At 47.2% G+C, this 25,807-nt stretch overlaps 1 long non-coding RNA gene across 1 annotated transcript in view; it reads left to right on the forward strand.

The window, feature by feature from the left end:
* The window catches only part of LOC115608445, a 60,775-nt gene extending 37,917 nt beyond the window's left edge, over nucleotides 1-22,858 (forward strand). Inside the window, exons 4-9 of the long non-coding RNA XR_003991543.1 lie at nucleotides 7,899-8,019; nucleotides 14,076-14,488; nucleotides 15,688-15,763; nucleotides 16,578-16,662; nucleotides 21,098-21,200; nucleotides 22,517-22,858. This is a non-coding gene — a long non-coding RNA (uncharacterized LOC115608445). The remainder of the gene's footprint in view (nucleotides 1-7,898; nucleotides 8,020-14,075; nucleotides 14,489-15,687; nucleotides 15,764-16,577; nucleotides 16,663-21,097; nucleotides 21,201-22,516) is intronic.
* Nucleotides 22,859-25,807: the final 2,949 nt, after the last annotated feature.

Consider the following 25,807-nt stretch of genomic DNA (forward strand, 5'->3'; position numbering starts at 1 on the left):
TGCTGTGATTTACTGTCTTGTTTTTGCCAGCGTTTCACTTGGACTGGTTTGAGTATGTGGTCTTCTGGAACTGACCCAGAGGCAGAGCAGCTCTTGCTGTTTTATTAGGACTTAAAGGACTATTGCTAATCAACTGGCTTCCCTCTTGTAAAACTTCAGCTTCAGTAAATCACGTTGTCCCTGTGACTGAGAAGTGGCTGCTTAAAGCATTATAAAAGTGGATTAAGAAAACTATTAGGAAATTATGATCTCCTTGTAGATATCATTACCTTACAGTCAGTAATACCAAAGCTTAAATCAGTAGGAGTTTACTATCATTACTGCTATAAATATTTAGCTGGAACTTACAGCTACAGATCTGTCCCTTTCTGCTAAGTGTTTTTTCAAATATACAAGGAGTGATATCTCCACCCTGTAAAACAAACAGTGTAGCTCAAAACTCCCCAGCTTTTCAAGTTCACCTTCATTCCTGCTGTGTTCATGGGGCGAGAACAGAGCTCTTACAGTACAAACCAGGGGCTTGTAAATCCTAGTGTCGAGGAGAAAGTGTCTTTGCTCAGCTGGGAAACCAGGAGGGACTGGTTACTTGCTTAGTCATTGCTGATCTAGGCTTAGTGCTCAAGGGGCTGCGACAGAAATCCTCAGTGAACAAGAGCAGTCCAATGGACACTGCTGCCCCACTCTGCTTGTGTTATGCTGCTGAGTTGACAAACCCTTGTGGAATACCACAAAGTGAGATGATGAGCAAATGGGCACCTTTATGGCAATGTCAGAGTGAGTAGTGTGACATAGTTCCACAACACTGCATTCAGTCGTCAGGAAGACAAGTCCCAGTCTGTATTTGCTGCTCCATCACTATTTTGTTCTGGACATCTGATGACCATCCCACTCAAATAGCAATGAAACAAAGCCACAGCTACTACTCACTTCAACTTTCAAGAGCAGTCAAAGTTTTTCAGGCGTTATTCTTTAGGATGTCATGTTTACCTCTGGATAAATCACAGTGGATTCAATCATGCTTTTAATACATGGGGGATTTCAGATGCATAAATCCTGAATTGTGCCTCAGGGTCCTTCTGAAGCAGCAGAATGGGCTGGGTTCTGCCTGTTCCTCTTCCTACCCTCCATACACTTGGTGTGGAGAATGGTTTACACTAGAGCTGCTGTCAGGTTTTTGCTAGAACAAGTTAAGAATTTAAATCTTATTGCTATCCTTACTAAAGATAATGCTGATGTTTACAGCCTTTTGAAGCCCTTAGATAAATGTCCATAGTGCCTGCCTTGAATCCAGAATGTTACAGCAGGAATTACATCCCGTGCAAGAATATCAGCTATAGTCTTGCTACAGCAGAGCCCTATGGCATGTCTAATTAGCTTTGTATCTCACTTGGGCATGTGTGTGTGTTGTGTCAAACAGCACTCTGACATGAAAGCCCCGGGACATCACTGAGTCTCTAAGGGAATGCTGCCTCATCTCTGATCTCTGTTCAGTCTCAGACTTCCCACCTTGTGCTTAATACTCAGTAAAACATTCCCAGTCCTGTTGGGCTGGAACATACTCACCCCTTGGCAGAGTCTAGCTGAACGTTTCAGGTACAGCTCTGGGAACTCTTCCTTTGTGTGCCTGTTTCTGCAGTTCGCTGTTGTGCTGGCTAAGCCTGGGGCTGAGGAGATGCCATGCGCTGCAGCATGCTGCTCCACACCACAGCTCCGCAGTAAGCCCTAGTCATGGTTTGGCACTGCCCCAACAGTCTCACCTCCCTCTAGACCTCCCCTCAGCTCTGTACAGCATCTGCATGGCAGCCCTGTGAAGAGTTTGGGTATTTTAAGATACCCAATTTGAGGTGCCTTTGTTCTGGTCAACCATGCCAAAGTACGGGAGGAAGACTAAGACTTAAAACTCCTGTTCTGTTTGTTTCCCAGAGGTGTGATCTCCGTGTGCAGAACATGGCTTTATCTTCACCAGGGCAGGTAACAGCAACCAGCCCAGCACAGCCTTACTCTTACTCTCTTCATCTTCTGCTACTTACCAACCTGTTTCCATAAGTTTGAGAGTATCAAGGTGGGATGCAGTGTCATACAAACATCAATAGCAACACAGTGCTTGGCATAGGGAGCATTGCTTTGTGCAAGAAGTGGTGTCAGCTCTCCTGTTTTCCAAGGGAAAGTTTAAAGACCTTTCCCCTCAGTTAAAACAAAAATTATTCACATTGAAGCTACATTCCAGATTTTAGAAGGAGAGAGGAAAATGCTTAGAATGGCCAGCAGTGGCATTTTCCACTGTGACAAGTGCCACCAGTCTCTGCATTGAGCATGTTTCCATTAAATGCTTCATCTCACACACCCGATGGCTCAGCGTCATGGGGACCTGTGTGGCAGAGTGGATCACTGTGGTTACAGACTCAGTGCCATTCCTGGGGGCTCTGGGTGCTGTGTGTGAGAATGAAGAGGCATCTGTATCATGCTGGGAACATTCTGCCTTTTCTTGGCATGAAATATTCCCATTCCCTTAATTTTTTTATTATTATTTTTTTTAATAGCATCCCTCCTCACCTCTTTCTCCCAGCTTTTGCAGCTTTCAAATAAGGACTTGGACCAGGACTCTGCATCAGCTGTGGGTGAGAAGGGTGCTGATGGATGGCAGGTCCTGCCTGCTGCTGGCCATTCCAGAGTAGCAGTTGGAAAAGCACTTGACAAATAGTGAATATATCAGAAGATGGATGAAAACTGGCACTGTGTGCTGGTGGGATACTGGAGAGGAGGGACTCTTCATCAGGGACTGTAGCGATAGGACAAGGGGTGATGGGTTCACACTTCAAGGGGAAGGTCAGGTTAGGTATAAGGAAGAAGATCTTTACTGTGAGGGTGCTGAGGCGCTGGCACAGGGTGCCCAAGGAAGTGGTAAATGCCCCATCCCTGGCAGTGTTGAAGGCCAGGCTGGACAGAGCTTTGGGCAACGTGGTCTAGTGTGAGGCGTCCCTCCTCATAGCAGGGGGTTTGGAACTGGATGAGCTTAAGGTCCTTTCCAACCCAAACCATTCTATGATTCAGTGGGGGTCCAGCAAGCCCTAATAGCCCCAAAATGTGAATGAAGAAGTTCTGAAACTTAAAATCCTTCTGATTTTCCCATTTTTATTTGTTAATGTTAAAGAAATAGGAAATTCTCCGTTAATTCATTCCTGCGGTTTGCAAACAAAACATGTTCGATGTTTTGCTTTCCTTTCAAAAAGGCATTTCTTTATTTAAGTATTGACCTACCCATTTAAAAGGAGAAGGGGTTTAGAAAAAAGATCAGTAATCTGGAAATGAGATGAAGGATTTTGTGTTGGACCGAATGGAGCATTTTACCCAAAATGACATTTTGAAGTATTTTTTTGTTGAAAGATATTTTTATTTGGACTGGAAATAATTATTTTGTTTTGGCATTACAAACTGCTGCATAATTCCAGAGGGACACAAGCAAGGGAGACTCCAATAGTTGTTTATTAGCTATGGACAGTGAAGCTAAGGGAGTTAATTCTTGGATTTGGGATTTCTTCTGCTGCTTTCCTATGTGTTATGCGTTTTGGCTAATCTTTGCTCCTTGCTCCCTTGCATTAACTCTCCTTTAAGCATCCCTTTAATGGTGAATCTCGCAGCATTTTTTGTTTTCTCTGTATTTGCTTGATTTTAATTGTTCCACCTAAAAATTACTGAATTTCTTCAGGTATCACCAATGAGAGGGAAATGTGGATCAGGACTGGGCCAGCAAGTGCTGAAGGCTCAGCTGTGGCATTCCAAAAGGTGTAGCAAACAGAGACATGAGCTTTTAAAGTAAGAGAAATGATGATCAATGTGCCAGGACTCTGAGGTGCCAAGATTCAGTTCAGGGTAGCATTGTGCCAATATCTAGTGCAAGAAGTAATCCCTGCCATGGACACCTTGTAGTCTAGGCAGACACACCGGGATAACCAGGTAAAACAGCATATTGGACAGGTCTGAGGTGGAGTTGCAGTACCAGGAGATGGAGATGCTTGCTGGGAAGTAGGGGATTGTCAGCAGTGCGGTGCTGGCTGCAGGGACCCAAGTGTGTGCCCATGCCATCAGCAGGGATGGGGCACTGGGAAGGACCTGGGGGAGATCCCTGCTGCCCTCACCGGCTGCAAACAAAAAAGCCAGAAGGCAGAGTGCCATTTCGTACAGTCAGCCTGCTGTTATCCTGATCTAGCATGACAAATTGGTGTTCCCATAGTGGCAGCAGAGTAATCAGACTGTGACAAATGGTTTACTTAGAGCAATTTGTTTTCATTTTACTGAAAATTTCCACAGTCTTAACAAAAGGTTCCCCCCGCCTACTCACTCCCACTGCCTCCTTCTTCCTTTAATTGCATTTGCATGATGCTGAGAGAGGGACTTGGACCTGACCTGTGGCCGAGAGGGCAGTATGGCAGCTGGGAGATCACCTTGCCAGGGACCCTGGGCTTTTTGGAGCTGGAAGTGGTGGCAATGCAGTGGTGAGGGTGCAGCTCCCCCTCCATTAGCCATAGGGCTGTACACTGCTTTTGACTGTGTTTCTCACACGGGATCTGAGCTACCTCTCACCTTTTGCAGGTTGGTTCCTGGTAGATGAAGGGTGTGGGGGAGCATGGGTTTCCCAGAGGGTCTGAAAAGAGCATCTGTCAGTCTGCACCTTTCCCAGTTACTAAAACCCAAGCACAGCCCTACAGCAGTGATGTAGCTGGGAAAGGAGAGTTGTGTCTACCTGAAGCACTACCAGCCACATCTGCCCCACAGATGTACATCTGTGCAGCCCCATCCCTGTTTGCAGCACAGCTGGATCCATCTGCTTTAGCACACTTGCAAACCCCAAAGAATACAGAAAGAAGGGGAAACTGGTAAGAAATGAAACAATACCAAAAACTGACTAGAAATTGGAGTGTTCGAGTTGTCACAGTGCGTCCAGCTGGCGCTGGGATGAGGACCTCACAGCCTTTCCCTGCTTGGGTCTCAACTCAGGCTTGCACAGGGCTTTTCAGTACTGTACGGCCACTGCAGGGTTAAAACTTGGATGGATTCACCTCTTTGATTTTCCTGGCAGAGATGAAAAATGGGTAAACTCTGCACTGCCCTGTTAGCAGAACTTCACCCTGCCCTACGGCAGGGAAGTAACCACCCTGACACTGACCTAGGAGCAGGCTTATGTCAAGCTCCTCATCTCCTCCTTACTCCTGTCGCTTTCATGTATGCTGCTTCCAAGTGCAGCTCTTGCAGTTTCAGTAGCCAGTGCTTTCCATGGGCTGCAGGAAAGGGAGACCAGCTCCTTGTGTGAAATGAAAAGGTCATAGTGTGCAGGGGCTGGAGCCAGGGGCTCTGTGCTGTGGGGAGGAGACTGGGAGGGCAGAGAAGAGTTATACTGGTGGCAGGGGACTCTGCTGCAGTTGGCCTTTAGACACGGGTTAGCGAGATGAATACTGAGATTGCCCCACTCCATACCATACAGTGGGTTGGTGGCAGCCCTGTGCAATCCAGCTCTCTTTCAGTTCTGGCTTCTTTCCTGCTTGGTCTTTTCCAAAAATGCATCTCTGCCCAGGGCAGGGTACCTGGAGCTCTGCAGACATGACACATGCTGCTGCGCTCCTTTGAACCTACACCAAAGCCAGGAAAAAGCATATGTGGCCTTCTGGGGTGCAAGCCTTGCTTCGGGACAAATGGTGGGCTGGAAGCATTAGAGGGTGGCATGATGGAGTCAAGGATTTCCTCCATCATGCTGCCTGTGGTTGCTATCTGCATGCAGTTGTTTATAGATTACCTCAGTACAGGCTAACGGGATGAAGTGCTCAGTTCACTCTCATTTGGGAGGTCGAACGTGACATTCTGTAAATGCTCTCCTTTGACTCCAAGGTCTGCCCATAGCCCCAAGAGCTTGATTTGGCATTCTGCTGCATTAAGTGCTGGTACTACATCTTGCATCCATGTGCTACTGCACAAACACTCCACAATGTGATGCAATTTACTGCTACGCCCCCCATCCAGCCACCAGAGACATCCATCAAGGTCTGGGGAGCAGCCAGCTCAGCCCTGTTCCTGCACTTTGTCGCAGTGGCAGTTGTGTCTGAAAATAGTGTGGTGCCACTTAGAGAGCCTGGCAGTTTAATGGCTTTCCTTAAATGAAATCCCCACTCTGCTGGCAACTTTGCTCTTTGCAGAAGCCCTTGGAAATTGCATACCAGTGTGTAACTAACTGAAACCCATTGGAACGTGTCCCTGGCCTTGGGTGGAATGAGCTTTCTGATGTACGCTCATACAACAAAATGACTTAAGTAAGACCATTATCACAACATGGTTTTCATAATGTATTAGCAAACATAATAAAGTGATGGAAAATTACTTGCACTAATCGGACATCCATAAATAGACTCAAATAGTATGTTTGACTCAATTGGAGTGAATAATTTATCAGCTGATTAAATCTCATCATTTTGTACAATCTGCCGGTAGTTTCCCTGTGCATGTTTTTACTGTCCATATATCTCCATTAGACTGACAGATTTGGGTGGTTCAGAATGGTAGTAGTTGGGGGAGTGCCATGTGTAAGTAAATAAAGCTGGATTTACAGCACTGGGGCACCACTCTCAGATAGCTAACACCAAAATGAGGTGCTCTTACATATTTAAATACTAGCTGCTCTGTGCCTCACACATGATGTCTTAAGATCTAGGGAGAAAGAAATAAAACCCCCAAACCCTCAACTGCCAGATATAACTTTCCAGGTGTTGCAAGTAGGGCAGGAAATCTGCCCAGAGCCCCTGCAGCTCTTCTGGGGTTGCTCAAGGAGAGCACTGGGGTGCGATGGCAAGTGGAGGAGATCACAGCACTTGGTGTTTCAGTCCTGCTTTGTCAGGGGTGGCAAGTCCCAGTGGTGAACATCCTTCAGATACCATCCTTCTATGACCCCGCTCCTCGTTCCGTGTCTCCTCTCACTGTACTTGCTGTCATCTGCTCTTGCATGCTGTCTGCACCTGCATGGGGATTTCCTGAATGTTTTGGTGTTTACTTTCCTTCCTTGATGTTAAACAGTAATTCTCTTCTGCTGTTTTCATGTGAGACATTTCCCTTGAGGACCCAGTGAAATCTATATATGGCTGCAGAATCCCACATGTTTGAGAAGCTTCCAAAGAGATACGATGAAAAAGAAATTACACTTGTGCATAAAATAACTATTAGATGTTTGCGGAGGTCTTAGGCAAAGGCTTCTGGGAAGTGCAGTATTACTGAAGGCCAAGCTCTGGCTTGCCCTGCACCATCACCTCATCCTGTGCCACACAGACCTGCAGTCACTGCATCCCCACACCTTTGGAGGCTGGTGCAGGATCCCAGGTACTGCCCCAGTGCCCTGTGGCAGGCAGTCCAGGTTGGTGCCAGGAATTGGGCTGCCACAGGACCAGCAAGGGGAGATGGATTCCCCACACTTCCAATATGCGCAGCTCACGTTTAATTTGTGGAAATCAGAGGGTGGTCAGTTGAAAAGGGTGATGACAAAGCTTAATTGCTCTTTGCTCTGCAAACAGGTAACAGAAGTGCAAATACAGTTGCTCTCCGGATTTGTTTGGCTTCTTTTACACTAAGGGAACATGCCAACAACCTGTCATGAACCAAGGAGCACTGGCTTCTGTGCTTAGAGCAATAGTCCCAATTCTTCTTTCCTTGGAGAACCATACCAGCGAAACTCCTGCTGACTTCCCTAGGAGGAAAGGGAGGAACTTGGCATCAGACAATTTGCAGGGTTGCTTAGCAGTAATTTAAAGGAATTAAAATGAAAAGCACCAAGGGGATGAACCAGTCAGCCAGGGAGCATTCATAGGGCTGGCTGTGTGTGAAGCTGGGATAATAACTGTTGTCTTTTCTCTTCAAATTTGTAGCTGAAGCGTCCCTGTTTATCCCCAAAGGCCATCAGTTCAGCTCGTGGCTAAGGAAGAAGGAGAATTGAGAGAAAGAGAACACATTTTCAGTACCAGATCAACACTTCAGGCAGATAGAAGGGTGAGTATAGAAAAAGTATAAAAAATCACTATATATTAGCATGTGTGTGGTTATCTTGGTTTTCCCTTAAGGATGAAACCCAAGTTACTCTTGTACAACTTCTTGAATGGAATGGTGGATGGGAGTGTGTGCCAAGCTTGTTTTGAAGGGTGGCATCAAAATTCAGGATTGGAGTTCACAAAATCCAACATTTCCTTTGCACCAGTAAATATCAGTGTTGAGGATGCTCCCTGGGTTTTGTTGTTCATGCATTGCTAAGGTGATATTTGACACTTCAAGTAGGAAAGATAAATTGCAGTGTTTGGCAAAGCTGTTAAATGTTCATCAGTTAGTAATGAACTAGTTAGTGATAAGAAATTGATATTCAGGTATTCGGGTAATATCCCAAGGAAACGGATAGGGTCAAATCCTTTACCTGTCTGCATCAGCATCCTTCTGTTGACTTAAGTGGGGTCAAGACAATTTACCAGCTATGAACCTCAAAGACTACTTATTTTCTGGTGCATTAGCAGCAAGATCAGAGCCTAGGAGAGTCATTTAGCTGTGAATACACAGGATGTTCAGTGCCAATTCCCTGCAGGCTTCCTTGTGTGTGCAAGCAGAGCCCATCAGCCTGCTCTCCCTTTTGGACCCAGCATGCCCTTCAGCATTTGTTGTTTGCTGTGTGCTTTTCTCTTTCAAGCCTAAAGTGGTCACCAGTTATTTTATGTGCCCCTTATCTTCCTACCCTGAATAAGGAGACCAGGAGCTTCTTAATCAACAGTATTTCATTGTCATCATTTTGAAAGTAGAGTAGCTGCTGATAATGCCACAACACTTTCTGACACCATTTGCAACTGGAAGGGGAGATGGTGATGTGAGGGGAAGCACTAGGTTTTACTTTCCTGCATCATCTCACACAAGGAAGATATTCCTTTCAAAACGCAAGGAAAATGTTGTGAATTACTACAGCTGTAGAGCAGAAAACCTGAGACATTTAGAATGGCCAAACCAAAAAATGTCTCAGGACTGAGGCAGAGAAAGAGGAGGAAGGTGCAACCCATCTTCCCTCTCCCAGGCTGTCTGAGGGTTGTAGAGAGGTGGACCAGGGAATGGGGATATGGGAAAATGTATCTCATCCCAGTAACACCCCAGTTATCTCTGACCCGAGAGCTGCAGCAATGCACAAATGTGTTTGTTCCAGGGACAAAAAGGAAAGCTGTGTTTTGGGCAAGCAGCATCAGTGCTGTTTTCCAGTGCTTGATAGAGCAGGGGTCTGGCCTGCCTCTGATAGAGTAGCAGCTGGAAATGGAGATTGATATTCATGACCTAAGGCTTGAACTGCCTTCTTCAGCCTTGTACATTTGTCTAGTATATAATCTACACCCTGGTCTCTCCAGTGACCTGTTGGTACCACACTGGCTTAAGCACAGCATTGCCATCTTTTTACATTGCTCTAAGGTTCATGGCTGCATGAAGCAGGGAGGGGAGAATACAGGAAAGCCTGGTTTCCCCACACTGAAACAGCAGATCGTTGGAGAGCTCTGGAGGTAACCCTAGTAATGGTCAAGTCTGTGAGTTTGCTGTCTCAGCATTTACCCATTGAGATGTCTGAGTATTCCCAGCAGAAGAATTCCCGGAAGCAGTAGTTGGGGATGCAGTTGGGCCTTTGTGTCTCCAAAAGATTCATGAACAAACCAACCATCAAATCCGGAGGAGTGTAAATAACACTGGAAAATCCAGAGAGATATTCACCTTTAGTCCCTCCAAAGTGGGGAGGACTGACTTGTGAAATTCCATCTGAAAGAAAAAGCCTTCATTTTTACTATTTATTACAATGAAACTGAAAGCAGCCCACATTGTCTCTGAAATGGGAAGCATGACACAGTCAGTATTACATTTTCTTTCTGGATGCAAGAAAATGACCTTCACAGCTCACTTGAGACTTTGTCTCCTTAGAGTTATAGGCCATTCCCTTGTTAATGGTAATAAACTGCATTATATTCCACTTCACACTGATGGGTTTTTTCTACATAATGCCAAGGAAGTTAAAAAAAAAAAGAGGGGGGAAAGAAAAAAGGTCAGTGAGTTGCAAAATGTGCTTTATTACGAAAGATATAAAAGGGAGAGAGCTCATATCCCTTCTCCTATGGTATGCGTTACATTAATAAACCATTATGTTTTAAGCACTATTGGTAAGTGTTGCACACCCGCAGTTTGGGATGTTATTAAAGCATACACAAGGGTACCAGATGTTCAGCATGCAGAATGGACTGGGACAAAAATCAGAGGGAGCCATGGAGAGGGTGGCTCCTCCTCTGCCGAGCAGGGCTGAGGAGCTTCACCTTGACATGTGAGTCAATGGCAGGTCCCAATATCTCAAGTGCTCCCAGATTTTTGGCTCTCTTTTTAAATACCCCTACCTGAATAGCAGAGCCCTGGACTCTCTGTTAGTGCAAGCCAAAAACCCCATTGAGGTTGATGCTGTGCCTTTAAATAAAGCTCAGCATCCCCCCATCTCCCCGCTGCACTTTTGGCCTCCCGACAGGCTTGTAATTAGCACAGATTTTTCACATCCATGGGTAGATTAGAAATTTGGAAGCACTTAATGAAAAAGGTCAGTTACCTTGACCAGGCTGAAGTCGCAGTTAGAGGACATTTGCTTGCTCCCAAGGCTGGCAGCACATAAATACATGAATATTAATGTACCACATGCAAAAATGCAAACACTGTGTGTAATGTTTGCAAGGATAGGTCCAGGCATTCAGTGTGACTCCAGCCCCAGGGGCTTTCTTGTGTTCTGGAGGCATTTCCTCCTAGACTTCCTAAGGCAGGAGACAATCCCCAGGTCTCAGAGTGGTTTTGGACATGACTCCAAATCCAGATTAACTAGGAATCCAGATTACCACCCTCCCATATGATTTGAGCCAAAGACAAGGTCCAGGTCATGTATTTCTTTCATGGTAGGCCCAGCACCTCACGTACCACAGCTATTGCATTTGGTGGTAATGCCAAAGCCTGTGTTTCCAAATAGGTTTTGTCTTGGGAAGTTAGTGTCATAGGAGAGATGCTCCAGACCCTTGCTCATTTTAGTGGCCCTTTGCTGGACTTGCTCCAGGAGCTCCGTGTCTCTCTTGTACTGGGGAGCCCAGAACTGGACATAGTACTCCAGGTGAGGCCTCACCAGGGCTGAGCAGAGAGGGAGGATACCTCCCTCAGTCTGCTGGCACTGCCCTTCCTAACTCAGCCCAGGATACCACTGGCCTTCTTGGCCACAAGGGCACATTGCTGGCTCATGGACAACTTGTTGTCCACCAGGACCCCCACCAGGTCCTTCTCCACAGAGCTGCCTCCCAGCAGATGAGTCCCCAGCCCAAACTGGTGCCTGGGGTTATTCCTCCCCAGGTGCAGGACCCTGCAGTTGCCTATGTTGAATTTCAAAAGGTTCCTCTTCACCCATCTCCTCAGCCTCTCTAGGTGCTTCTGGATGGCAACACAGCACTTTGGGGTATCAGCCACTCCTCCCAGTTTTGTACCATCAGCAAACTTGCTGAGGAGAAACTCTAAGTCATTGATGAGTAAGTTAAACAAGACTGGACCCAGTTTTGACCCTTGGGGGGACAATGCTACTTGCAGGTCTCACACTAGACTCTGCAGGATGACAGCAGAGGTCAGAGGAGGTTGTCTCCAGTACTTACATGCAGTCTGGGAAGTATGTATGATTAAAGGAGTCGTGTGGAAACGGAAAAAGATATGTGGAGCACAATGTGATTTCCTGTCTTTCCCTGTCGTTTATGAGTTTAATGCAGATTTCTAAGACATTAGGCAATAAATGCATAATGCATTTTTATTTCTCTTTTTTAGTCTCTCAGAGTATGTTAAATTATGACAAAAGTAAAATAAGAAACACACAGAGCAAGTCCTACAAACAACTGTTAAGTTAGGAAAGCTTAGATCCTTTCATTTCTGGAACTCTTAGGTGCAGGTAATACATAATGGGAGAAGAAGAAAGTCCCTGGTAATAATTGCACAGTTTGAATTGAAGCTTATGATCAGTAGAGGCAAGGATTCTTACCATAGTGTGCAAAGCAACATCTGTACTCATAAAAAACCACCCCAAATGTGTGCCTTTTAAACATTTCTTTTTACTCTGTGTGTTTAATACTTAAAGTATTCCTCTTCACCTTAATTGATTGGCAAATTTTATACCGTAAAAGCAAATCCCTCTCTTGTACTTAGAGTGCCATGACATTGTCATGCTGCCAAGAAGCCCCTGCAAGATGCTGACGAGAGCACCCTCCCTGAAGCACAGTTTGTGAGCATTTCATAAACCTCTCCACACAGAGCATCCCTCAGGGGCAGGGGGTTATTTTACTCCTACTTCTTTACACCTGGAGAACCGAAGTGCAGGAAAAGCCCCAGATCCCCTGTGATGCTCAGATGCATAAATCCCCCAGGTTCTAAGTTCATCTCTTTCAAGATGTGGCTGACAGGAGGGTTATGCTCCCTTAAAAGTCAGTTCTCAACCACCACTTAGTTGCTTCCCTTTCCGTCTCTCTCCATCCCTAAAGCTGGCTTGCCCACCAAGTGCAGAGCTTGTCCTCCAGCAATGCATGGTCACACTTCCAAAAGATGTCAGTGCCAATTATTTGAACATCTGGCACCATTTGGATCTAGTGTTTGGTTTTGTTTTTAAAAGAAACTGAGCCCTAGCGTGTGCACCATGTGTTCGTTAGCATGGGGGAAGGACAAGTGTGATGAGCTACTCTTACCAAGAGCAGAGTAAGACTTGCATCTCAGCACATCCAGAGCTGTCAGAACTGGCGTCTCTGTGATAAGCTGGATGGACAAGGCAGGAACAGTTGGGTCTTCTCCAGGACCAGCTTCATCTCTGACTGCCCATGAAAGTGCCAGCGGTGAGACTGCAGTGATATGGCTAGATCACCACTAGGAAAGGAAAATCAGGACCTTCAAACTTGTCTAAGTTAGTGCCTGGCTGCTGGTGCTCTTTGCTGTTGTTTGCTAGGTGTCATTCATAGAATAGGGCAAGTAGAGCTGTCGACATCTCAGGAGATGCCTGATGCCTTGCAAGATCAGGTTCTGGAAGTAGGGAATCTATATTATATCCCACTGACTGTCACCTGCACTCTCTGCTCCACTAACCGGATTTATTGTAAGGCTGCATCAAACAAATGGAGTCGTAAGCTGCATCGTCCCCAGGGCGACTGCAGGAATTAAAATATCCAAGACAAAGATGAATGCTGCCAAAGGGTGCTGATACTGGGCTGCTGGACCTGTGGTCTCTGGCAAAGCCCAAGAAACAGTCTTGTCGCAGGGAAGCTCCAGAGTTTATCGTTCTCAGCAACAGAGGGGAATTGGGTTCCTGTTTCCTCTGCTTTTGCTGTCAAAGGGGCAGCCAGGCTCTGCGATAAAACGTGCTGACTCTTCACACTTTCAAGAATGAAAAGCTTCTTATCTTCGACTTTAGCTTTCACAGGTCTCATCACCTCCTTTCCCTCCACTCCTCCAAAATTCAGCTAAATAAAATATAGATCAGAACAGGCAGCAAAAATTGTGGGCCCTATGCAGCTCCTGCTGAAATCAGCAGTGACGAAACTCCTCGTCATCAGGCCCAGGGTCATATGTTTTGGCTGTGTATTGTTATAATCTGTGTGCATCCATGCACATGCGTTTTATGTTAACATTTGCTTCTACACTTAGGAGAGGTGAGGGCCTACTTGTCTATAGGCAGCAGATATGTGTCTATGTACATGTATAGGTGTGTGTGTGTTTAAACTGGCTAATGTATGTTTAAACTGGCATAAGTGCAGGACTGTGTGTCTGTGAAGGGTGTATCCCCGGATGTGTACGTAAAAAGCTAGTCTGCTAATGTAAGCTGTAATGGAGATCTTTGATTTACAAGCCCTTCTCTCTTGGTGGCTCTTTATGTAGGATATTTGTGTGATGCAACATCTGGAGTGGGTGATGGATCGCTATCTGCTGGGCTGCAAGGAGACAGCTCTGCCTCTAACCCTGTCAGGTACAAGCTCCTCCTATGATGCCATTTTATTTTACAGGTGGGCAGCCATCCGAGGGGAAGCTTTAATTTGAGAGAGTCTGTGCTTAACAGCAGCAGTCCAGAGCCCTGCCATGTCCTTTCCATCGACTCCTTTTGTTTCTTTCTAAGAAAAATATTGTCAGGAGGTCTTTCACAGGGGAGAAGTCAAGGAGGGTAACAGTAAATCTGCTTGCAGCAGCGATGGCCAGCCCAGCTCCTGGCTGATGGCAGCCTTGTGCCGACAGCCTGGCAAATGATCCCAAGCCAGAAACAGGACAAAGGACAGTGGTTTTTGGCAATGCCACCCTCAGGCACTCAGCTGCCATGGAGGAACTGCGATCCTGGGGAAATGAGCCACCTCTCTGCTTGGAGGAGGAGCAGAGTTTACACATGGGCCCTGGTGCTTGGAGAATGACTCAAAATCAGAACAAGGTGAGCAGTGCATCTGTTCATAGCCAGAAATCCATCCATTGCATCTGTGTCAGCTGCACCACATCGGTCACGCGGCTGCATGCTCATACACAGAAATAATACAGCCCCGTCTCCAGCAACCCCCTTCTCACCTGGTGTGCATCTTCCCTCTCCCCAGCCCCATCCTCCCCTGTTTGCATATTTCTGTCTCCAAAGAAATCACAAAGGGAGAGAGATACGTTTCTTCTCAGCATCATGCTGACCCCCTTTCTCCTCCCTCCAAGCCCTGAAATTAATTAAATGATGTCATGCTTGATTTTATCTGATTTGGAAGCAATTCATCACCCTTTTGCTGGTTGTATTAGTCCAAGCGATCAGCACATTAATTCATTTGCAAGACTAAGCTCAAGGGTAATTACAGTGAGGAAGCTTAATGCCTAAACGTGTTAATGTCTGTAATCAGAACTATTTTCTCAGTGCGGAACAATTGTTAGACAATTACACTTGGATATGATTGCCCTAGTAGGCAACAGACGCTGTGTCAAGAGGGGAATAGCAGAAGCTTGTTTTGCAAGTAGTGTATTATCAGCATATTTGACTCTTTGCAATCTCTTCTGGATTCTGCACAACTCGCCCCTTCTTCTGGTTTTGCATTGTTAGGGAAGTCGAAAAGTCACCCCTTGCTCTTTTTCAGGCTGGGTTGTGTGTGTGGCACAGAGGAAAATAGACTCTTCTGCTTTTCTGTGACATAAATGTAAGAGGCTTTTGCTCCTGGTGTCCTCGTTTCTGTGCATGGAGAGAAAAAACTAAGTTAATAGGTGGCCCTTTGCTTCCCAGTAGACCCCCTTTGTTTTCTGCTCAACAATCGGTGCTTTCCAGTCAGAAGATGTCAAGGACCGTATGAGCTTCAGGGCTGAGATTCTCCCTCCTTTGCCCATCTGGAGGACTCTTTGTTGACCCCATGGTGGGGAAGTCTCCTGCCAGTGTGGGTCTGGACTTACCTTAGAGGAGAAGTAGCCGTTAATTGAGGGAGACCCATATGGGCACAGTGGGACCACACAAGCATAGCAAGGGGGCACAAAATCTTTCTGGGCAAGCTCATTTCCTCTCATTTTCTCCTCTTCTTCACTGACTGAGCTCTCAGTGCCCTTGTCTGACCAGAAAGCTTCCAGTTTTATGTCAAGTGTCCTAAATTTGTCTATTATTTCCTTCATGTCTAGGTCCAGAAGGAAATGAGGAAACTTACAGCATGAATGGTACACATCAGTGATGTCTGCTGATACACAGCCATGTGGGGTGAGCAGGCACACTGTGGACTGTGTGGATGTTGTGTTGCAAAGAGGTTTTGGGGAAGGGTATGGCCCTGGCTCCTTCCTGTACAGGGAGGGCTGTGGTAGAAACCGGTGTTGCTCATCCATGCAGCAGGAATAGGATGGGGGCAAGGCTAGGGGTAAGGATCAGGAGCGTAGCAGTGAGGACAATGCCACAGGAGGAGCAGCCATGCCCACAGCATGGACCAAGGGAAGATGGGGACAGCCCAGCACCTGCAACCCAGCGCAGCTGGTTGAGGGCAGTTGAGCCTTGTGGGACTGCTGATCTCTGCCGACCTTATCCCTTCCTCTGGCTGGCATATGGCATTTGCAGGCAGCCCTTGTTCAGCCTCTTCCCTCCAGATATAGAAGCCCTCTAAAAGTGAGGATGAATTTGCTGCAGTCTCTGTGAGGTGGATGGTGTCTCCAAGCAGAGGGAGAGCCAGGAACCCTGCAAAGTCATTTCTCTTCCTCCCTGGGTGGCCATAGAGATTTCCATTGTTGCTGAGTGAGTCCAAGCACTTGTGCTTTTCAGCCAGGGAGAGATTTTATTCCAGCTCAACCTGGAGGTCCTCCAGTGCACAAGGCACTGTACCCTGCAGAAATTCTCATTTGGGGTAATGTCCCATACACCGCTGGTCTTGAGAAATGCATTTCTTGGTAGCTGAAGAAAAGCCTCTAGCTGTGCTGCATTGGTAGTGTCCTCAGAGGCCCCTGTATTAGTCCTTAGCAGCAATCCCAGCCTCCTGCCACAAATGAGGCAGGAGAGGAAATGAGTTTTACAAGGATGTGTTTTGCAGGCAGGGTGAAGCTTGCGCCAGTGACAACCACAAGAGGAGGTGTCTGCTCGGATGGTTTCAGAAGGCTGTCTACGCTCAGAGGAAGGTAAGAATAAATCTAGTTTCTGTTGTCATTAGTGGTATAGATGAAGAACAAATGATTCTTTTCCTCAAGGCAGCAATCCTCTCTGGTCTCCAGCTGGACTTGCAAAGGGGCTGGTGGCAGTGACCTCCTTCTGCCTCCACATCAGATTTAGCAGGACTGGTATTAGCACCTCCCTGCTTAGCCCAAAACCTAGGCTACCACCAAACCCTGCTGGGCTGCCCTAAAGAGGTCTGAGACCTCTTTTAGCAGCAGAAGAGCAGGGAGGCTCTGCAGGTGGGAACCACAACATGGTCAGTCAGGGCAGTTGTGAACTGAGTGGTGTCCCTTGCTTCAGTGCTAACTAAGCACTGACTTGCCTTAGTGCTAACCTTTGCCTGTTCAGGCTTGTTCCCACTCAGTCTTGGGGTTCGTTCAGTCGGGAGCTTCCCAGGAGAGAAAACCAGCATGTGCCAAAGGTTTCACACAGCAGAGAGCAGGTGAGAAACCTGCCCACGGGGCTATGAAGGCTGATCCTTCAAGGGGAGCAGATAGGGCTGAGGCACTGCACATGCACATTTCTCCTGGTGAGGCAGCCCGTGGCATGGTGATGGCTGGGTTTGCTGTCTGTCATCCCAGGGCAGGCTTCTGGGGTCTCACTGCAGCTTTGCAGCAGTGTGGCATGGCAGGATTTCGACAGAATTGTGTGAAACCAGCAAGATACCTGCACTGCTGAATGAGTTAAAAAGTCATTGAATTCAGAGCAATCTCCTATTTATTCTCATCCAGCTATCAGGTCTGACAATAGGGACTGTAAGCTCAATAGGATGTGTCATGGTTTAACCATTCCTGAATTCTCAATACTGTTTCCAGCAGAAATCCAAAACACAGCCCCATGCTAGCTACTGTGAAGAAAATTAATTCTCTCCAGGCCAAAACCAGCACAGGATGTCATGTGCAGAGGTCTGAATTTTTGTTTCCTTGTCTTTATTTGTTTCTTTCTTCTCCTTTATGCTGGAATACCTTCTTAGCAGTGTAGAAACCCCATTTCTCACCCTTTCCTGTTCTCCTGGCAGATCTTTGAATATTAATGCTGTCATCAGCTTCTGTGAGCTGAAGCGATCTGTATTGGGTGGATGAGGGTTGTAGGACATGAGTGACGTTCCTCTGCCTCCTCCTCTTCTGTGCAGGCTGCAAGCAAAGCCTCAGGGCTGCAGTGGTGTGTTGTGCTGCAGTACAGAGTGCTTGCCTGCTCCTGGGAATCAGAAGGTTGGGGTTTATTTGTTGGCACTGCTTTGCCAGGGAAGCTTAGTCAGGGCATCTCCTCCCATCTTTTGCCTGCCTTCCAGTTTTAATCCAAAGTCCCTCCAATCCTCGCTCTTCTGATGGGATTGCAAGCACACTGTGTTATTCAGAAAGGCATTGAAGCCTGGAATGTCTGAGCTCACTGCACCATCCAAGACCTCCAAATTTTCCCTCTGCTCTCCAAGTTGCAAGGAGCAGCAGGAGACGTAGCTTGTCCACTGTGTTACGGATGCTACTCCTCAAAATTAGTCCTAAGTTGCTGTAGATACCATTTGAAACTATGATATTTGAACAATAGCTTCTAAAATATTCAACTACTCCTCCTCTTTTTGTCTTTATTAAAAGCTATGGAATCTTTCTAGTGTGACAGGAAACATGCTCCATTGTTTCTCCACTATATTTGACTGAAACGAAGTTGCTTCCCTGCACAAAGGTACCCACCTCTGAATAGTTTGTTATTCAGAGCCCTGTTAAATTTGGAGTCTAGCTTATTTTAACTATTGCATTCTCAGACAGCCGCCTTGTAAAGTTCTTCCACACCATTGAAGCTTGATGGCTGTTTACCCCATTTACCAGCAGAGACCCAGAACAGTGCATGGATTCCAATGAAATACAAAGTGCAATCAGTTGAATCAATTAGGTGTTTGATATCTCCATCCTCTCTCCTGCGTTTAGTGGTTGGATGCTTTGAGATCCTTTCTGCCCACCAGCATACAGTCTCCTCTCCTCAATCACGCATTTAGCTGGGGTGATGGGGTAACAAATGTGCCCAGGAGATCCCAGACACAGAGCTCAGATCCATGTGCTCCCAGCAAAACCTGCTGAGCCTATGCACCAGCATCCCCAGCAGGGAGGAATGTCTCCCCATGCATCGTTGTGGCAGCACTGTGCAAATGCTCTTGGACCTCTCCATCCCATCTGTAGTGTTAAGGAATTGGCTGCCTGATGCTCTTCCCACAGACCTGCTGCTCAGGGAGGTAATGGACAGGTACCAGCCAAGCTGCTCTGTGGGTACAGGTCTCTTGGAGCAGTGGGATTTTGCTGACAAGAAACTGGTGCTTGTCACCATGATTCAGGAGGAGAAAACTTGCTGTTGGTCTTACCAGCGTGGCTGAGATGCAGGGGGTAGAGGCAGACCTCTGCAGTGCCTGGGGAGCCGTCACAGCCTCAGGTGTTTCAGCCTCTGCGCTGCAAAGCAAATAGCTGCCTGTATTGATTTGCATAGCAAATGCACAACTTTAAGCCACCTGCAAGCTCCTTTGCAAATCTGTCTGACTGCAAAACCCATCAGAAGAACCAAACTCCTTTTAGAGCGCAGGAACAGTGAAGTTACTGAGGCTGAGCTATTTTCCCTTGTGACACAGCCACGCATGCGGGAGGGCTCCACCGGAACCCCACTGAGCTTCAACTACCTGGAGACCACAGGGCTGTGGGGAGAGCATTGGCCACGCTCAGCAGGACACCTGAGGCCTCCTCCAGCCGGAATGATCCATCGCTCCCAGCTTCACTGGTATGCACAGCTTTGTGCTCACCAAAGCTGCCTTAATAAATCCATGGAACATTTGGAGTGACGTGTTGACATTCCTGCTGGGCTGAGCCCTGTTCCCTGAAGTCAGTGAGTAAATGCGAGTGCATTGGTGTGGGCAAGCCAGGGCTTGCCAGGGTTAGCTCATAGTTCTCCTGCTGCCCTTTAGGACCTGGGGGCCAGCTCAGGCCATGGTAAAAGTGTGCTGTGGATGAGCACTTGGAAATAATTCAGTGGTTACTCCTACCTTCCATGCATGATTGTTTTCTCCCTCACGGTTACAAATACATTCAATCAAAATGAGCATGTTTTACTCTTCTCTGTAAACAATGCAAATGCAATGCAAACATTTCACTGTCTGCTGCTTGGTGTTTCTGCATAATCTGGCAATCCTGCACAGAGCAGATAAAACGGTAGAGAAAGAAAGTTCTTACCTCATGTCTCTCTTCTGGCCAAGACAATGCATCTAATGGCGGGACACGTAATCTGTCTGCCCCAGATACGCAAACATTTCATGTCTAAGTCTGGCTAATACCACCTCTGCTGGGGTCCTGGGGGGCTTCGTGGTCCCCAGTTCCTGGTTGGAAGCCGTCAGTGCTCCATCAAACACTGATTTTAGCAAATCAGAAAATTCAGACAAGAATATTTCTTGAACGATTTCTCCTTGCCTGCTGCCCTGCTCTCTCCTCAGCTCCCAGGGGCCACACTGCACAGCGGGACAGTGCCTTGGCCGATGGCTTTGCTCGTGGGCTAGTGCCCGTGTGTGTGTGTGTGCATCCCAACACATCCAGTTCAGCTGAATAACTCACCTCGGCACATCTTAGGAAATTCAGACTTGCAGCAGAGAGGAACCCTGCCAGAGACAGGCTGGGGGCTTCTACAGGTGGGGTGGCCTTTGGGTAAGACTGAAATAGAATCATAGAATATCTCGTGTTGAAGGGACCGATAGGGGTCATCATGTCCAACTCCCTGCTCCTCACAGGAGCAGAACTGTACGTAACTGTACATAACTGTAAAAGATTTCAGTTTGCTTTTAAATAATCTTAAATTTTTAATTACAACAAAATGTAACAACTGCCATTTATTTCAGTGATGGTTTTTTTATTAGTTTTCTCCTGTCTAGAAACCAGGAAAAGGAATTCATTTGAAATAGAAGGTAGAAATCTGAGATTCTCTGTCTGTAACTAGAGTATGATCTAATCCAGTGGCCTGTGCCACCTGTCCTCCACTCAGCCCCTGCTGCCTGCATTAGCTGTTGTAACCGCTGCTGTCTGTTTGGCAAAGAATAATCCAGAAAACTCGTATTTCACATAGGTGTCCTTTATCAGATTCCCTACATGAGCCATTTAATGAAAAGGGGAGAGTAGTTAGAGAAGGACGGAAGCCGGTTTGAAACCAGCAATGGGAAGAAGATGCTATTCATATATTTGCAGTACTGAATTACTGAATGCCAAGACAACAAACCAGTGGTTTTTATTATTTATACCCTCTTAAAAAGCTAAACACACAGACATCACTATTAGATGAGCTTTAAGGTCCCTTCCAACCCAAACCATTCTATGATTCTGTTCAGTATTAAGTCCTATGAAGTACATATTCATTTATAGTTTGTTTTCCTTGGTTTGACAGGATTCAGGGATGCCATGAGTGCTTTGAAACACAAAGCAATGATGTGCCATTCAGCACAGCTGTCAAGTGGGGAGCCCAGTCGTGCCGTCTGCTATGGTAGAAGGTAATGTAAGACGGAAATAACTCACCTCTGGAAAGCTACTCCTATACATAGCAAAGGAGGAGTGAAGGGCAGGGCATTTCCATCCCCAGGTTTGTGCTCCTCAGAGCCAGTGGTGCACAGGACCACTCGCTGCTGCCCACCATGGTGTTTGAGCAGTTGGGGCCCATTGGTGGCAGCAGGATTTCAGTGGAGCTGTGTCATGTTCGCTCTGCAGGGCGCCTCCCTCCCTGTGCCGTGCTGCAGCGTGGTGCCTTCAGCTCTGGTTCAGCTGCTGAGGAGAGCAGTGGGGTCCTGCAGTCCACAGAGACAGGCACCAGTGCCAAAGCAGTGTGGCATGGAAGAGATCGGTTGGCTTCTCACGCAGTGCAGTCACGTCTTCATCCCTCCTGCCCCCCCCCGTTCCCATCCTCTCCCTAGTCCTGCTCCCAGCCTTGCCAGGAGCACACTTAGGTACAAAGGTCTGAAAAATCAGGACCATTTCTGTTCTGTGGGAACAAAAGGTTTCCTTTGTTGTAATTCCTCTGTTCAGCTCTGCACAAGGTCCTTGCATGGGGCACAGCAACACATGCCCTGTATGATGGGAACAAAAGCAGATTACTGTGGGCATGGCTGAAAGGAAACCATGACTCGTTGCCTCGTTGCTACAAGGCTTGTTGACTTGATTTGCAGGTGCTTTGCAGGGAGCAGTTCATACAGCCTGTCTGTGCACAACAATAATAAAAGCTTTTCTTGGTGGGGAAAAAGGCAGAGGGTAGGGGCAGATGCAGCCTTGCCAGAAACAGTTTATACCATTTATGCAAGATGAAATGATTACTTTCTGCTTCCAGAATGTTGTTTCTCAGTGTTGTGGCTCTGATTCAACACGGCGGAGAGGCTGATGTGAAGGGCTGGGGGCTCTAAGGCCGTGTTAAACCTTTACTTCACTGCTGGCCCATGATAGGAGAGTAGAGTGCAAGAGAGAGGACAGCAGTGGGGCTTTGCTAAGACCAGTCTGCTACACGTCTTGACTTAGTGTTTGTTTTCTTCTTTTTTTACTTCTTTTTGCCTGTATTTGAGGAAAAAGTAGGCCCATGATAAAGGTCATGATTATATTTGGCACCTCTTGGACTTCTGCAGCTGCTAGTGCTGTGTCAGCCTGCTGTCGTGGTGCCTTTCTCTGGTGGCCTCCAGAATGGTTCTACCGGGGGGGTGCAGCAATGGAAACTTTGCTCTCACAGGCAGCATGACTCTGCCCATGCACTTCACTTTTATCTATCTCCCCCGTTCCCCCATCACATTGTAACTCCCATCTCCCGCATTCTTTTTGTCTGTCTCAGCTGAGCCAGTCTGGGTGTTACGTGGTGGCCCACAGGCTGGGACATCATTGGAGGCTCAGGAGCTGCGGTCCCCAGGTGAGTGAGGAACAAAGGCCTGAGCTGTTTGAGGGCTCTGTCTCCTTTTTGGCCAACCTTCAACATCAGTTTTGCCCTGGGAAGGAGCAAGGTGTGACTGCAGGAGAACAACAGATTAAGGTAAGAGGGAGCAGGGAATGCTCTGGGGCTGTACCAGCACTCCAGAGTGTTCCCAGGAACCTGCTGGGGCATCTGTGTAGGGAGGTTAAAAAAACAAACAACTTCCTGCCTGTCCCTCCAAAAAAACCAACCCCAAACCCACCCTGCCCCACTTTTCAAAAGGATCAAGCAAGTATTTCAGTTGACTAAAGCCAAAGAAAAGCTCCCAGCTTTTCAGCTGGCAAACATTTAGTGATGTGGGTCTCAGGAGGGAATGCTTTAGGCCCAGCCTTCCTGTGGAGTGAGGGGACTCGCCAACGCAAAGGGCATAGGCAACAAATCCACCTTTTCAGGTACGATCCCCCACTCCAGCTCACAACACTCATCCCAGCTCTCTTATAATTGCATGTGTCTGATCCCTTTTCCCTCCCCATTCCCACACCAGCTAGCCTAGGGATGGTTAGGAGCTAGAGAGCACTGGTGTTTCTGGGCTGAGAAACAGTTGGTGTGGATGCCTTGCACAGCCCATGGGATGGGCACTTTGTGATAAGGAGCCGAAGGGAGGCTGATTTGCTGGGCTTCACCTTTCTGTTCTGTTTCTAGCTTCTGGCAGCGGTTTCCAAAATATTTGCTGGTCCAGTTTGAGCTCTGATGTAGGAAACACGTGCAGCTGCTGCCCTTAGCAGTAGCTACAGCCCTGTTGGTGGAGCTGAGCTGAGTTTTACCTGTTGATGGTTTTTACTTCATACATTCTGTTATGCATGAGAGGGGTGTGTTTTAAATGGGATGTTCATTGGGCCCCTTTAGTAGTGTTATGACCATAGTATGGTTTGCAAACCGAGTGCAAGCTTTAAAGCTGGTACAAGAGCCTCTCCTGCCTGCATGGTCCCAGGCCTTAATGGGGGCATTATAGTGCCAGCAGCAGCTGCTTGGTTTGCTTTTAGGGAGAGCAAAAACCATCCCCCTGTGCACAATGCAGAGGGTTGCAGTGGTGGGACAAACCCAGCGGTGCAAGCCGCAAATCTGAGGACTGGGGGTTTGTAAATCCAGGTGTCAGTGTGCTTGTGTTGAGCCCTACCAGCCCTGTGATATTGTTTTCTTTTACTGCAAGATCACCTTTCTTCAGCACTGAGTCCTCAGGTTTGAGTAATTTCACAGGTGCTGCTTATGCTTTTCATTAGCAGTTTAAAGTCTGAATTCAGTGGCCTTGGCCAAGCTTTTCTGAATGACTGGCACGGGGCTTTAAATAAAGTGGTTCACTGGCAAACACTTAGTTGATTAATCTTTGCTTGGGTTTTTTTGGCCAGGTAAGTAAAACCCACTTGGGGTGAGGGGTATTTATTAACACCTCTCTGTTGTATTGCCCATGAGTTTGTTTATTCTGCAGCATTGCTGAAGGTTTCTGTGATTCTACAGTGACCATGTCACTACTTTCTATATCAATCAAACCTCTGCCTTTCTATGTCAAACCATTTCTTCTGCACTGTATTAAAGTTGCCTGTCATGGGGTGTGTGAGTGTGTTGCTGCACATGGGAAGGGCCTTGTGGCATGGAGGTAGCACCCAGCAGGTGCTGGGCACCCTGCTGTGAACACCTTCTTGCACCTTCCCCTACCCATTCTCCTAAGTAACCCCCTACATAAGAATACAGTTTATAATAGGCACAGTTGTAAAGCACAGTTACTAATGTAAACCTGCCCACCACCTGGCAGCAGGAGGGCAGTGGGGACTGGGCAGTAGTGAACTGTGTGCATCTGTGCTGTGACCTTTCCACACTGCAGGGTACCAAATGCTGAGGTTATTCCTGAAGCAAATAGGTGCAACCCAGGAAGATGGGAGCAGTTTAAAATGTGTCTCAAAGAGCCAAGTGACCTCTACGGTTTCTCACTAAATGTAACCAGCTTTGGGGAGTGCTGGGAATGCCATTAGCAGGGAAGGGCTGTGACCGGGGTGTGCACCAGGCCCTGGGGGAGTAACGTGGCTTCTGATGTGAGTGATGTGCCAGAGGCTGGGCAGGAGGGGGTTATTGGGGGGGGGGGGTGGGGGGGGTGTCTGTGTGAGTGTTTGTGTGTCTGTGTGTCCGTTTGTGTGTGTATATCTGTGGGTCTGTGTGCCCATGTCGAGGTGTGTGTCTGTGTGCTTGGCTTTGTTTCTGTGCCTGTGTGTCTGTTAGCATGTGTATGACCACGTCTGTGTGTCTCTGTGCCTGTTTTTCTGTGTCTGTCAGTGTATGTGTGTCTCTGTGTGTGTGTTTGTCTTCATGTCTGTGTGTGCATGTCTCTGTCTGCGTGTGTGTGTGTATCATCTGTATCTGTGTGTCCATGCCAGTGTGTGTGCATCTGTGTGTGTGTTTGGCTGTGTCTTTGTTTCTGTCTGTGTGCGTGCATCTGTGTCCGTGTCTCTGTGTCATTTTGTGTCTATGTGTCCATGTGTTTCTGTCACTGTGTCTGTATGTCTGTGTCCGTGTGGGTGTCTCTGTGTGTCTTTTTTGTGTGGCTGTGTCTGTCCATGTGCCTGTGTATGTCTCTGTGCATCCAAGTGCCTGTATCTCTTTGTCTGTGTGTCTCTGTGTCCATGTATGTCCTTCCACGTGTGTCCCCGTGTGTCTGTTTGCATGTCCATGTGTCCCTGTCCATGTGTCTGTGCGTGTGTGTCCGTGTCTGTTACATCACTATGCCTGTCTGTGTGTGTCTTTTTATTTCTGTATCTGTGTCCTTGTGTCTCTCTGTGTGCCTGTGTCTTTGTGTCTGTGTCTATGTGTTTGTCTGTGTGTGCCTCTGTGCCTGTGTGTGTCTGTCTCTGTGTCCGGGTCTCTGTTTGTCTGTGTCCACATGTGTCTGTATGTGTCCATGTCTGTGTCCGTGTGTCCGTCTGTGTCTGTGTGTCCATGTCTGTCTGTGTGTCTGTGTCTCTGTGTCTGTCCATTTGTCTGTGGGTCCACGTGTGTGTCCCTGGCAGTGGCTGTATGTCTGTATCCATGTGTATGTCTTTGTGTCCGTATGTCTGCCCTTGTGTCTGTATGTCCATGTGTGTCTGTGTCTTTCTGTGCCTGTGTGTGTCTGTGTCTGTTGGTGTGTCCGTGCCTGTCAGTGTCTGTGTGTGTGTGTGTCTGTGTCTG

This window comes from Strigops habroptila, chromosome 5 (genome assembly GCF_004027225.2).
Source record: "Strigops habroptila isolate Jane chromosome 5, bStrHab1.2.pri, whole genome shotgun sequence".
In the NCBI taxonomy this organism is placed as follows: domain Eukaryota; kingdom Metazoa; phylum Chordata; class Aves; order Psittaciformes; family Psittacidae; genus Strigops; species Strigops habroptila.